Raw genomic sequence first — 14666 nt, 5'->3', positions numbered from 1 at the left:
TACAGTTTACAAATTGTTCAATTTTGAACTCCTCGTGATTAACTGATGATTTAAAGGTTTTCCTCTCTTTATGGAGGTACTTGCAAATGGAACAATTACCACATGCATAATTGCCTATAGATTTATTTAGCAATAATCTATCCCTACTTTGAATAGGAGGAAAAATATAGCGAGGAGCCAAAGTATTTTTAAAATTCTTTGCTCTCCTATAGATGAATTTTGGTGTCAATGGGATGTGGCCCCCTAAAAACACATCCCTATTTAATATTGCCCAATGTTTTTTGAATATTTCTTCAATTTTCGCATTAGCAGAATTGAAGGTAGTCACAACTGGAATCTCAAGGGACCCTGTTGTTTCAATAGGTAGTTTTTTTTTTTTTTTTTACCTTAGATTGTATCATTAGGTCTCTATCCATTCCCCTCACCCTTTCCAGATCCTTTAAAAGGTCTTTTTCAGGATACCCCCTTTCCAAAAATTTGAGGATAAGTAGGTTAGCCTGTTCTTCCAAGTCATCAGTGGAACTACAATTTCTCTTAATTCGAATAAATTGGCCCCTAGGTATATTAGAAATCCATGATTTTTTATGGTTACTAGAGGCCATAAGTAGATTATTACTGTCCACTTCTTTGAAAAATACCTTAGTGGTTACTTCCCCAGTATTAGTGGCTGTTAAATTAAGGTCAAGAAAATTGATGGATCTTTCATTAGAAATATGACTGAAAATCAAGTTCATATCATTATCATTAAGGTAACCCATGAAGTTTATCAGTTCTTGATCACTGCCATCCCACACGCACAAGATGTCGTCGATAAAGCGCCTCCATATGACAACATTCCTACTATAAGGATTGTTGGTCCAAATTCTCTTCCTCTCCCAGTCTCCCATATACAGGTGCGCGAAACTGGGGGCAAATCTAGTCCCCATTGCAGTTCCGCAAACCTGCAAGAAAAACTGGGACAGGAAGAGAAAATAATTATGTGTTAGTATGAATTCAATTGCTTTTAATATGAATCCTACATTTAGGGGATGTAATGAACTATCCTCCTCGAGGACCGACCTTATTGCCGACAGACCCTTGTCGTGTGGGATGTGGGTGTATAACGCCTGTACATCACAGGTTAACCACTTGTATGACTGTTTCCATTCAAAACCAGAAAAAATCTGGAGCACTGATGACGTATCCTTTAAATAAGCAGGTAATTTGACTACGTAACTTTGTAAAAAGAAATCAACATATTGTGATAGGTTTGACGTAAGTGAGAGGATGCCCAAAATGATAGGGAGACCAGGGGGGTTAATTAAAGATTTATGGATTTTGGGCAAATGATAAAAAATAGGTATTCGGGGACATTCTGAATATAAAAAATCAAACTCTAGTTTGGAGAGCACCAAATCATCCAGAGCTACAGTAAGAAGCTGTTTTAATAAAGCTGTATACTCTACCGTTGGATCTTTAGCAATTTTAATATAAAAAGCCAGATCTCCAAGGAGGCGGTTGGCCTCAGCCTCATAATCCTTACGGTCCTGAAGGACCACATCACCCCTTTTATCAGCTTGCCTGATAATCAAGTTTGGATTATCTTTCAAACATCTTAAAGCTATATTTTCATTAAAACTTATATTGTGTTTAATACTCTTAGGTTTGAATGTTTTAGTTAATTCGAGGAAGTCGCTGTTAACCATATTGAAGAATGTTTCCACATGATGGCCCTTAGATTGGGCTGGGTAGAACTTAGACCTTGGTTTAAAAGGTCTATGTTTACACACAAGGTCATCTCCCTCATTCTCCAATATGGTCACAGGACTTACTTCGGGTGTCTTGATAGGATTTTCTTTATCATTTTTGATAAAGTGTCTCTTTAACGTAACATTTCTCGTGAACTTATGCAAGTCCTTATACAATTGAAACCCATCCGGTCCATTAGATTTAGAGAAGGTAAGACCTCTACTGAGTACCCTTTGCTGATCCTCTGTCAGTATAGTGGAAGATAGATTGAAAATACCACGCATTATTGGGACTCTTTTTTCTTGCACTCTGGTTCCTCCTCTTGTCCCTCTCCTGACAGTTCTCTTTTTTTCTTTTGTTTCTCCGGAGATGGAACTAGGCTTTTTAATTTGGATGTTTTCTCCATAGGAGAGAGGAATCTCTTCCTCAGACCCTCTAAAAAATGAAGCCCTGAGGGAGATTTGGGGGTGGTATTTTACTTGCTACAGGGTACTTATTACTTTGGGTTTTATTCTCATGGTAGTAGGTGTCACTATCCCCATGGGAACGAGGTCTAGTATTCTGATGGTACTTATTAGTATTTTGACCATGGTTAGAGTGATCCCTATGAGGTCCTTTGTACCCCCCTTTAGATTTCTTTCTATAGTTACCATATTTCTTCCCCTGTGTAGGTACCCAATAGCCTCCTATATTCTTTGAATATTTTTAGTTCCAAGGTGTATTTTATTCTGTTAAGTCTCTCGGTTTATTAGGAATACCGAGTTGATTTTCCACCCCTCGGCGCATGTGCCGTGATGTTGCTGGCCTCTGTAGCTGTGCAGTGAGGTCGGAAGCAGGACTGGCAAACGCCGATACACATAGTAGATTCCAACACTCTGTGAGCTTCACCGGGCGCTCTGACATCACAGACGGGACCACAAGACTACACTGCCACGCTGCTCGACCCGCGCGGATGTGCAGTGAGGTTTGCAGCAGGGAACCTGTATGATATCTGCAAGAGAAAGAGAACTACACCCCAGGACTCACCGGGCGTACTAACGCCACATACTGGACATTGAGACTGTGGCAGTTACTTCAATGATCCGGTAGTGTGTCTGATTTGCATCTGACCTGAGTTCGTGGAAGGGGGAGTGAAATCTCGGCAGTTCCTGGTTGCAGCTGTTGGTAACTGCCACATTGTGGCTCTCTATGCCTGATTAAATCATTCATGATGTACTTGAAACACCTTATATATAAACACTGTTTATTACATTTTTCACGATGAGTGTTGTGCTCTTTGTTTGTTTTGTTGAACTCCTGATTGCTCATGGAGTTTAAAAAGTCAGGAAGTGACTGCACACTGAGAGACACTGCTTTTCCCAGAGAAGGGGGACAGAGAAGAGTTCTCCCCAGCTGTGTAAGCTGGCACAGTCCCCTAGGCTCGCTGAACAGTGGTTGCAGAGCCTGCTTGGACTGCCTGGGTTGTTAATCCCAGGGGGAAGAAGGACGGACGCGACACACGTGCTGAATGTGCTGAATGTCCATCGTTTTGGAATTACAGAGGAGAGATTCTCTGAGCTCTCGTGTGGCCGAGCTCCACTAGGAAAGAAGGTCGAGAGACCGTGCTGAAGTGAGGACATCTGCTCCATAACCTTGGAGTTACAAATAAGAGAAACTCTATATTGCTGTGTGCAGAGACTGTATATGTTTAGCTATAATAGTACCTGTTTTGGGATGATAACCAGCTTTGCTGTCCATCCAGGTAGTAACGGCTGATGCTGCATGTGTAGTTAGTCTCCTAAGAGGAGTAGGCGTTTATTTTATGATTTGTTTGACTTAAAGGGCCGGTGGGCCTGTTAGTGTATTATTTAACCCTGTAAATAAACCCCATATAGAGAAATATTATGTTTCCTGCCTTAATCTGGGACATAAAATCCTACGCTGTGACGGAGACATCACAATTGGTAGAGTTTAATGCGGGCAGTCCAAAAGGCAATGAGCAGCGGAAACTGTGGATTTGAAAATAAATGCAGGGATTTAAAATGGCCGCCCAACTGAAGTGAAAAATCAAATTCTGCAAGTAAAGACTGTCCAACTGTGTATGACCAGCTGTGCTTACAGGATAAACAGGGAAAGATATGAAGAATACGCCTGGCAGGAAAAATGGCGGATACAATGTGTTTAATGTGTAATGTGCCTTGCTACACAAAACAATGTCCTTTCAGGAATGGGTATCCCAGCGTGGTCCCACAAAAGGAACGGCACCAGAAATGTTAACGGTGTGAAAAGCTGGACCATACAAAATACTGTCCCTTCAGGCTGGATGAGGATGATGATGATGATGATGACGACGATGAGGAGGACTCCTATGGGGTCCCACGAAAAGAACAGTCTCCATTTTCAGCCGATGCTCCAGAAAAATTTTACCCTGTGTATTCAGGAAGACGTGCGTCAGAAAAGACCAGAGATGAGCTACAGCCCAGAGCACTTGGCGCAATCGTCACAGGAATGACGACTAGCCTCAGGATGACAAAGGCTACTGCCATAAACAGAAAGCCAAGCAAATCAGAGAAAATGAGTGATGACTGGAAACTGTACTATGAGATGTCCCAGAAAGACGTTCACGTGTTTTTTCACGTGATTAATTTTTTTAATTTTATCTTGCGACGGTCGGGTTCACGTGAACGGTTCTGCCAATGAGGGCGAACCACCCATGTGACGTCACTGACACACCACCGACACCCCTCCCCGTCGCTGTGGATCACAGGCCACAGGTCACTTGGAATACAGGCATGCGTAATGTCACGGCGCTCCGTCACGCGTGTGCACGCACACACATACCATAGTCGCAGATGAAAAGTGTGTTTGGGAGAGTCACTTAGGACGCTAGCAAAATAAGATTCTCTCCTCTTTCTGTCCCCCTATTTCTGTTCCCCTCTTTCTCTCCCCCTCTTTCTCTCTCACAAAACCCATATTTCAGGATCTACATGGGTGTAATGCCACCTTAAGGTAAGACAGACATTATGCGAAGCATGTTATTTAAAGTTAATGCAAGGCTTGAATAACTTAGCTAGAGATTAAGCTTTTGAATATAATTACCTTTGTGGATATGCGGTTAGCACGAGGGAAATAACATCTGTTACTAATTTAGGCCGAAGGGGCTGGCAGATTTTTAACTGGGGGGCAAATGTGCCGTACCGGCCCAAAAACAAAGCAGCCACTGGGCCCCACACATATCAATTTCATATATAAGCACCATAAACACAAGAGCACACACACCTGATACATTCACCACAAACAAACAATCATTCACATAATAATATGCACACGGCACACATGTTTCCCATACACATAACTAATGCATTCCACAAAACACAGGCTGACCTCCCGAAACATGCACAGGCACTGGCCTGAGCAGCACTCACACACCCACAAACAGCACAGCCTTACACTGACCGGCACAGACTCACAGTGACCGGCACAGACTCGCACTGACCAGCACAGACTCGCACTGACCAGCACAGACGCGCACTGACCAGCACAGACTCGCACTGACCAGCACATAGTCACACTGACCAGCACAGACTCGCACTGACCAGCACAGACTCGCACTGACCAGCACAGACTCGCACTGGCCAGCACAGGCTCACACTGACCAGCACATATTCACACTGACCAGCACAGACTCGCACTGACCAGCACATATTCGCACTGACCAGCACATATTCGCACTGACCAGCACATATTCGCACTGACCAGCACAGACTCGCATTGACCAGCACAGACTCACAAAAACCAGCACAGACTCACACTGACCAGCATAGACTCACAGATACACACTGACCAGCACAGATATACACTGACCAGCACTAACACAGAATATACATTATAGAATGTCATTGTCATTTAATTGAGGAAAAGTGTATCCTTTGTTTTATTATGTTGTTATTATATGACAATAGTATTTTATACAGTGCCATGCCAAGTGTATAACTATCCTGAGCATGATAACCACCTTGTCAACGGCAGGGATGCAATCAACATTTTGGGATTTCAGACAAGTCCAAAGCCAGGTGATTAGCCTATCACAGACAAGGGTGTAACTAGAGATGGGCACATTTTTTTTTGTGGATTTGGCTCTGCTGCGGAATGGATGGTTCCTTTGCTCCGCAGATTTCCGCAAATCAGGATCAAAAAGGGCGATTTGTTTTTCTGGAATTTTTTTATCACCGACAATCCAATCTGCGGATTCCGGTAGTCTGGCTGCAGAAATCTCACAGAAATATTGCAGCATTAGGCTAAGGCCCCCCTGCAGGCGCCGGCGCACCCGCATTGCGTCCTGGTGGCGCGTGCACGGCATCACCGCGATCTGCAGGGATTCTTTTTAGGCGCGGGGGCCGTGGCCAAAACGGGTCGGGTAGGCGCGGCCATGACAGGGGGTGGGGCCACGAGGCCGGCTCAGCCCCCAGTTCTATTGGTCTTATTTTCTGTAACACTCAGCTCTTCAATAGAAATACTATTTAAAGAAAAAGGTAAAAGCAGCCAGCTTATTTGCATGTCAGCTGCAGCAATCATGCATGTAACCTATTCAGCAGTGAATGGTGAATTCTAAACCAAAGTTGCTCTGAGCTGTTCTGCTCTTTTGCTCTGCTCTGAGGTGTTTGCAAACGATGATGTCACATACCTGGCCTCTGGTTGGCTCCCTGGCGCACCATGTGACGCGTCGCCGCTAGGGATCACAATCCTATTGTAGCCCCTGCTGGCTGACGCGTCACAGTGCGAAGTGAGGCTGGCAGCGTGGAGGGACTGAGGCAGACTAGGAAGGAAGTAAGGAGATGGTGAGTGGCACGCATGCGGTCACACACGCCGCCGGATGCAGCGGGACTCAAGCCTTACTGGGAGATTGCCCCAGATTCTCCAAGGCAAGCGTTCGGATATTCGTGGCTGCACCTGCATGAAATCTTTTTATGTACGACTCAAATTTTAGAAAGGTTTGTATTACTTTTTAGTGCAGAAATTTGGATCCACACATTTTACAAAAAATTAAATTAGTATACGGGCCCCGTAATGTGTCAGGGCCTTTATGTATGTGTGTTAATGTGTGTGTACTGTGTGTCCATCGGTAGGGGTCATTCATCAAAGTCTTTCAGCTACACAGCGGCGAAAAACCTGCGCAAAAATACCGCACCAAATTTATCAGGGACTCGGAGGTAAACCATATTAGTTTTAATAGTAATCATTTTCCTTAATAAATCTGCTTCCATTTTTTTGCCCACGTTTTGCAGCCTTGAGATTGATACACATAGACATGCCTGTGTCTATTTATATAGTTAAATCATTTGTCAGGTGGTTAAAGAGCATCAAGTGCTGGCATTAGGAGTATGCAGCTACGAATGACAGAGGACACCATTAACCACTTCAAAGATGCCATCAACTCATTACTTTATATATTGCCAACCCCTGCGGAGTTCAAATGTGTGCTTCTCTTGGCTCCCCTAACAGATGTGCAAAAAATAATAATTAGCTCCTGAATACAATTTGAGAAATGTGGCAGAAGGACCAGGGCGATTTTTGTGGGGTAACTCAACAAAAGATCAACAAAAACTGCATATAGTGATTCCGATTTTATTTTTAGCGATGGAGTTGGAATACTAATTAGGAGCAAGAAAATGCTTTTTGCTACCACATGTCTTTATTTAATGCTGAATTATTTATTGTAGCGTAAAGACATAAATATTTCTATATTTAAGGCTCCGACACCTTTTTGGCCACAAAAACACAGATGAGTAGCACTCGCACTATGCTTAATTTAATAGAAAATCAACAGAAAGCAACATAAATTGTACAGTTCACTGAGATCACCACTGTGAAATTTTCAGAATCAAAGCCATTGATTCCCCTGAATATTTATTCATTCATCGAAACTGCATTTTGTACAGAAAAAGCATGATATTGTTTGTGCATCAAAATGGCATGTGTAATTCATATCCTGCATCTAACCTGTGCACATGTAGAACCAACCCGTCTCCATATATCTAACAATCCCAGTTATCCCCTGTTCTTCCTCATCAGTGCAGTGTTGGGGACAGACACTTGAATAACTCTTTGAAAGTCTTCTACTGTACTTGGTTTTTTTTTGTTTGTTTGTTTTTTTCTTTTTAACTCTTTCTATATTGTTAGGGCTGAGAATTGCAGTTGAAAACTGGAAGCAGTCCCATCTCCGCCTGTCTATTGTGTGACAAACTAAATATCCCATGGCTGATTTATTGAGAAATGTTGTTAGTCTATAGATAAAAATTATTCTGTGCCTTCACAAATGCTGAACTTAAGGTCATAATATTAAACGCATAGTATGTCTCTTCTTGTTATAATTCATTTTATTGTAGCAAGTCAACAGAAATTATGTGATGCATAAAACAATGTGAATAGTTTGTGTTTAAGAAGAATTAAAACTGAAGACTCAAGTATTGCCATGTTCAATTAGTCATGTGGGATTGTAAAGTTACATTTTCATAAACTGTATGAAAAAAGCCCATAACACACAATATGAAAATAATGTAACAATTTTGGTATTGCATTTCTCTTTAGCTTATCACAAAATCGTAATATCTAACTTTCCAGAAATTCGGGGTCTATTTAAGTATTAAAAGGTTGCGCCAAATTTGAATTAGTGTATATTTTCTTTAGCTCGGTATTGAAAAGAGGTGTAAAACAAAATGTACCAATATCAATGGTATTTAATGGTTTAATGGTATGAATGCCTTTTTAAAATGAAAATAAGACATCCACTGGTATTTTATCATAAATATTTAAAGATCATTTGCAAACATGATGAGCTGAAACTGAGATAACAGGAGTTTGTTTATTGATACCAGTTTCATTGTTAGGCATGGGTCTGGGTGACATTGTAGATCTCTTGGATAGACAGATACATTTGAGTTTCATCTACAATTTAATCTACAATACTGTAAGCCCAATTAGTAAATATGTGAGAAAGAGTATAGAGAAAAGATAGCAGGTTCCAAAACATAGCCCACCAACAGGTGTATATTAAAAGATACACCTAAGAAGTCTAAAAAGGTTATAGGAGAAGCAGTTTACAGCTTTTTACAGTTGTGTAAAGATGAAAGAATATAAGATATTTTTAAAAGGATAGCAATAATCTCATAACTACATCTCATTTGCATAGGTTCAACGTCATATTATTGCTGCATTGGAATGAGAGAGAGAGAGAGAGAGAGAGAGAGAGAGAGTGAGAGAGAGAGAGAGAGAGAGAGAGAGAGAGAGAGAGAGAGAGAGTGAGAGAGAGAGAGAGAGAGAGAGAGAGAGAGAGAGAGAGAGAGAGAAATGCCAAGTTTAGGTATAACGTTATTTAAGTAAGTTCCAAAATAGTGTGTTCCATGCCAGTGTAGGATTATGTGACAGACAAACTCACACTTAACATGGGGCCAAAAAATAATAAAAGGGACTAGAAGAAAACAAATGAACCAATAGTGCAATATGTTTTGAAAGCGTAAAATATATTAGTACCATCCAATGGTCTGATAACAACATATTGCAAATTCTTTAGGGCATTGTACTCGTGCGGTCCCACAGACATACACATGCACACACAGTACTTCCGCTTTTTCGTGCCCTCTCGTGATGTCAGTTTGGGCTGGAATACCCCTTCAGTCAGTCCTGTACCACTCCACTCCTACGCGTTTCACCAAACTACTCTGGCTTCATCAGGGGAGTGTAAGAGCGCCAACCGGGACTGTGAGTAAGCAGAGTCTGCAGCTCGGCTGAGTCCAGGAACCCTTGTAGGACCGTGACTGGAGTTAGAGCATTGGGATTGGAAACCCCGGTGATTATACAATGCCTTAAAGAATTTGCAATATGTGATTAAGACTATTGGATGGTACTAATATATTTTACACTTTTCAAACATATTGCACTGTTGGTTCTCTTGTTTTCTTCACGTCTCTTTTATAATTTTTTTGTCCCCATATATGTTTAGTGTGAGTTTGTCTGTTGGTCATTTATTCCTACACTGGCAAGGAGCACACTACTTTAGAATTGTTTTGGACACTGGATTTGACCATAGCGGAGAGCTATGATTAGTGCTGCAAGAGTTGTGTTATAATGGTTTGTCAGCAGTGTATCAGCTCACAATAACCTGTGATATGTGTCACTATATTTATATAATTTATTTTTGCTTAGACACTATATATTTGATTAGTGTGATGCATTTTTACACTTGGGCGCTTATAGAGTAGTGCTACGAATAGTTTTGTTTTTTTTGTACGCTATTTAAGTCCCTGCATTCATTAACCAGAAACAGACTTTTGTAAATACACAATGTAATGATAATGCATATAATTTACATACACACACAACCCCTGCAAGCTCAGAACCCAAACCCACCACACCATATATATCTATGCCAAAAGGAGTTTCTACTGGGATCATGACCTAATGTATACAAGAAAAGACAAAAATCCCCACCTCAACATCCAATTTAACTATCTAATTTGCATGTCAATATCACTATAGTCCGTTATAGTTTATGCTATTCTCTTTACGTGAGAAAAACGTGCTGTAACGTTCTGTTATTGTCCTTTGATGATACACCGTGTTTCCATGACGTTAAGTTAGGTTGATGCCACGTTAAATGACTTAACAGAGCTTTGTGGAGCAGTGCCCATGTTGTCTCTTAGCATTTCAAGCTATGGGTTGATAAACTATTTGCCTTTGTAATTACTATCCTGCTTGTATCCCAAGGGTCCTCCTTCATCATCAATTTTAGAATGCTGCCATTATGTTTTACATATCAATGTGGACTGCAAAGAACTCTCACACTTTCTCCTGTCTTTTCTCGCTCAATGCTCCAAGACAAAACAAAATTGTACAATATGCGTTTTCTTGATAATATCAAGCTTGCACATATTGTACATCAGCAGCTTTTTCTGTACTCTGCGGCAAATACCAGATAATGACTTTGGAACATTCAAATATGAAACTATAGTATTTTGTATAATTAACAATAGCAGTCAGTGATTAAATTCAGGTTGAAGCACCATTTTCATGCTTACAATGAGATCCCCTTTACACAGACAAAAAGTGGAAATCTACAGTAGCGTACGTATATATGTGTGTATATGTGTGTGTGTGTGTATGTATATATATATATATAGTATGGTATATATAGATCTCACCCCTTACACAGTGTCGAGTATTCTTTTCCATTCAGATAAAAAATATTTACCCTTTTATGAAATGCTACTTTACATTGAAGATACTTTTTTTGTGTAGGAAAATCTAAAGCACTATTTTTTAATCTATGTTCAGTTATTGCAGTGAAGTTGTTTACTTTCTTCCCCTGTGATGCACGTCTCTCGCTCGGCATCTCGCTTGTTCCTCTGTCCCTCTGTATGAGAAAATGAGACTTACCAGGTCACCCTGAGTTCTGAAGGTCAGCTTCAGGTCTTGGCTTTTCATGGAAGATTTTGGCTAATGATTGTTTCTTTTTATTCTCTATGTGACCAACTCCTTTTATTAATCCATTGCCCAATATCCTAAATCAAATCCCATGATCACAATCCACATCTCGGCAGATATACCACAGAATCACATAGAGGATCAAGAGAATGGCAAAAATGAACAAAGCTACTAGAATAGCCTTTGTCACAGGAGATATGAGGGACTGCATGTCACCCAGGAGTGCAGACAGAGAAGATTAGCTGGTAATTACTGCAAATAATTCAGCGATGGTTACCGGATGGTCTCTGCCACCAACATACAACTGCTGTAGGGAAACAGACCGACTAAAACCTGTGGAGCATCTGCATTGCTTCGTGCCAAGTTGACAGAGCTGTAGAAATGGGGATTTATGCCCGTGACAACGAAAAGTGAAAGAAAATGACAGCCCGTCTATACACCGACTCAAAATCCACTCTGCATACGTCCATCTGAATCTCCAGCACAAAAGATCAAAGCTTCAACTAGAGCAAAGAAAAGGACTGTGCGGGTGAAACTTAATGATGCTAATAATCCTGCCATGGGAGCAGCGCTGATCCACTTGACTTCTTTTATTAAGGCTAGCAGCAGAGATAGGGTTTATTCAAACTTGAAGAGAAAAGCAGCTAGAAGTAAGAAAAGCTGGAAGAAGTAACCCCCTACAGTGGTTTCCCTTGAATGCCATCAGCTGGGTATTGGAAGAAATCAGCGGAAGAGCCTTGAAAGTTGAAGAGGCGAAGGGTGAGAAGGTCAAAAATGGTTCACTTCTGTGACCTAACAGCCAAAATGCTGAATCTTCTGTAACAATGTATGCAACACACACAAGGTCATCTTTATATTGTGTGAAATATCTGCATGTTTGTATGTGAGTGAGAATGTATGTGTGTGTGTGTGTACTGTATATGTCTGGAGTCAGGCTGCTGCAGACTGAGAACTAGGTTGATTAGTATTCCACCCAGCAAAGTCTCTCCCTCCCTCCCCTACCTCAAGATCTCCCTCTGTCCTCCTCCTTTCTCAGTGCAAAACTCCTCCCCTGCTTTTCTTCAGTCTTTCCCCACTTCTCCATCCTCTGGTGTTATTATTATGTTTATCTTTGCACAGCATGTACGCTGCGGGTTACAATATAAATATACAAGCAATGTAGGGTGGAACATATACAGAGACAGCGAAAGGAACGGGACATATAAAAGTGCATTTAGGATAGGGATTTCTCCACAAATGAAGGTTTCCAATCTAAAAGGTAAGGAATGATATATACCGAGAGAGCAGGAATAAATGTAAGTGCATCAAGCATTCTGATGTTTAGCTTTATTGATATAGCTCCCACAGTGTACTAAGCGCTTTACAAGAGAGACAATGCAGTACAGGGAATTATAATACAATAAGTGCAATAAACAAAATCAGACAATAGGAAAAGAAATCCCTGCTCTGGAGAGCTTACAATCTAAGTATAGCAGAAGAGGGAAGAAAGTGACTTGCCTTATTGTATTATCACGGTGTTATCTCAGCACTGATGGGGATTTACACACAAGATTACAAAACGTATTGCAGGCTCCGTCACCACTAAAGGGCTAGCACATTGATTTGAATTCCAAATAGAAAACCCTAATTGTTACCAATATGTTTGTTTTCCACGTTTAGCATTGCTGGCTTTATGTCTGCCATACAACATTTTACACTATCTCCATCTAGTGGATTTGTAAGTCCCCTGCTTGCACTAGCCCTAATTACTCTCTAATACCAACCCAATCGGCTTTCTTACACCCTGCTCTGAAAATAGAATTGTTTATCTTTTCATGTAATAATCGTGAGTTCGTGGAAATATTACAGGTCTTTGAAGTACGAGAAGCAGACTTGTGAACCCCTGACACCTCCTGATATGAAGCAATTATCTATCTCCCCTTTCATAAGACCCCAAAATTAAATGGTAGTTCGTAGCCTGGAATTTATTCCATTCAAGTATTCCTATACATATTTACTAAGCAATCTTCTGTCATAAAACATTGACTTGAATGGGCTGTCATTTGTCTCCCAGTGCTGGAAGGTGCTTTATGGCAAAAGACTGCTTATGGAACATGGGCCTCTAAGTACAATTGCTGCATTCAATCACATTATGGAATAATACATTTTTCATTCTTGCTTTTTCTTATTTGCTAATTATGTGACTCAGGTTTTTTCTTTAAAGTGTTTAAACATTTTCAAACACGTGGCATTATTATTTCTCAGTTACTTTTTATATTGTGACCAAAGTGAACATTGTTTGTCCTACTAAAATTCCACTCCTAATAAATCTATAATGTCGATACTAATGTCATGTTGGTTAGACCTGTCTTTTGTTTTTTATTAGTGCAAAAGTATGAACAAACGTGCTGTTTTATTTCTATGATGTAAGTACAGTATATGGTGTCAGCTGCCAAGAAATAGAATAATGCTAAATCCCCAATAACACATTGGACATTCTCAGACAGCCAATTAGATTTTGTGCTGCTTAAGAATATTCTATTTTGATGAAATGTTAATGCATCATTTTGATGTTGCTATTAAAATTGACCCCATTCTGACTTTCCAAAAACTGATTTATAACTCAGCCCTGATTATTGCAGCATTGGGACTGCTCCTGCACTCTTTCTTCTGTTAGATACAGTACAGTATAAGCCTTTTACTAATCCCTATCCCCGATATATGCTACAAATATAGTACTGCATATTCAATTACATGTTTATTGTGCTCCGCGCAGGTAGACTTTTGAGCTTAAGGCGCCTATTTAGGTAGCTTCGATTTTATCACTGCAACATTGAAGGTGTTGTTGGCATGTTCCTACCGAACGGTATGAATTTTGTGAGGAAACGGTATTCAGTAAGATATTTTGCTTGGTACAAAAATTACATACCGCACGAGTTGGAATTTGCTTTGCAAGCGATATGCCCATGCGGTTTTGCTGCAATCTGGTATAGCTGTGCAGAGAGAACTGCAACTCCTTGCACAGCTCTTACAGGCGATTGAGCTGTCTTTATTTTAATTTTAGTAACATAGTATTGAAGCAGGGGGTCTCCGGAGCTGAACCGCATTTATTTCAGGTCCGGGCACCCCCTGCTTCCAGAGGTACAGGCCTCTGTATCGGGTAAGTGTTACATCATTTTACCATACACTAAGGCAACGGCCTCGCTGCCTGCGCGTCTGCGAGGCAGGCGGCGCGTGCAGCCGAGTCCCCGGTCTGCAGTGAGCTGCAGGGGGAAAGACATGGGGGGGGAGTGTGATGGGGGTACGGCCGTGATGTCACCCGGCAGGTACGCCCTCATTGGCTGAACCGCCAGGGGGCGTGGCCTAGCGTTCCATCGCGACTCCTGATATCAATTTTCTTGAGAGCAGGAGTTTCTGTCGGCACAGCGCAGCGGCCCCCTCTCAGTGGGCCCGGCCCCATTGTGGGGCAGCTCTTGTCCCTGCAGCATCCGACACAGCGG

The 14666-nt window shown here is 41.2% G+C and overlaps 1 protein-coding gene across 1 annotated transcript in view; it reads right to left on the bottom strand.

Moving 5' to 3' along the window:
- Positions 1 to 12153, bottom strand: part of ZBED1 (zinc finger BED-type containing 1) — a 133136-nt gene extending 120983 nt beyond the window's left edge. The window contains exon 1 of the mRNA XM_075594593.1: positions 11140 to 12153. The gene's annotated coding sequence lies outside the window, so the exon portion shown is untranslated. The remainder of the gene's footprint in view (positions 1 to 11139) is intronic.
- Between the last annotated feature and the right edge of the window lie 2513 nt (positions 12154 to 14666).

This window comes from Ascaphus truei, chromosome 3, assembly GCF_040206685.1.
Source record: "Ascaphus truei isolate aAscTru1 chromosome 3, aAscTru1.hap1, whole genome shotgun sequence".
In the NCBI taxonomy this organism is placed as follows: Eukaryota; Metazoa; Chordata; class Amphibia; order Anura; family Ascaphidae; genus Ascaphus; species Ascaphus truei.
Note: the sequence above shows the minus strand (reverse complement) of the source record. Positions and strands in the feature narration are given on the sequence as shown.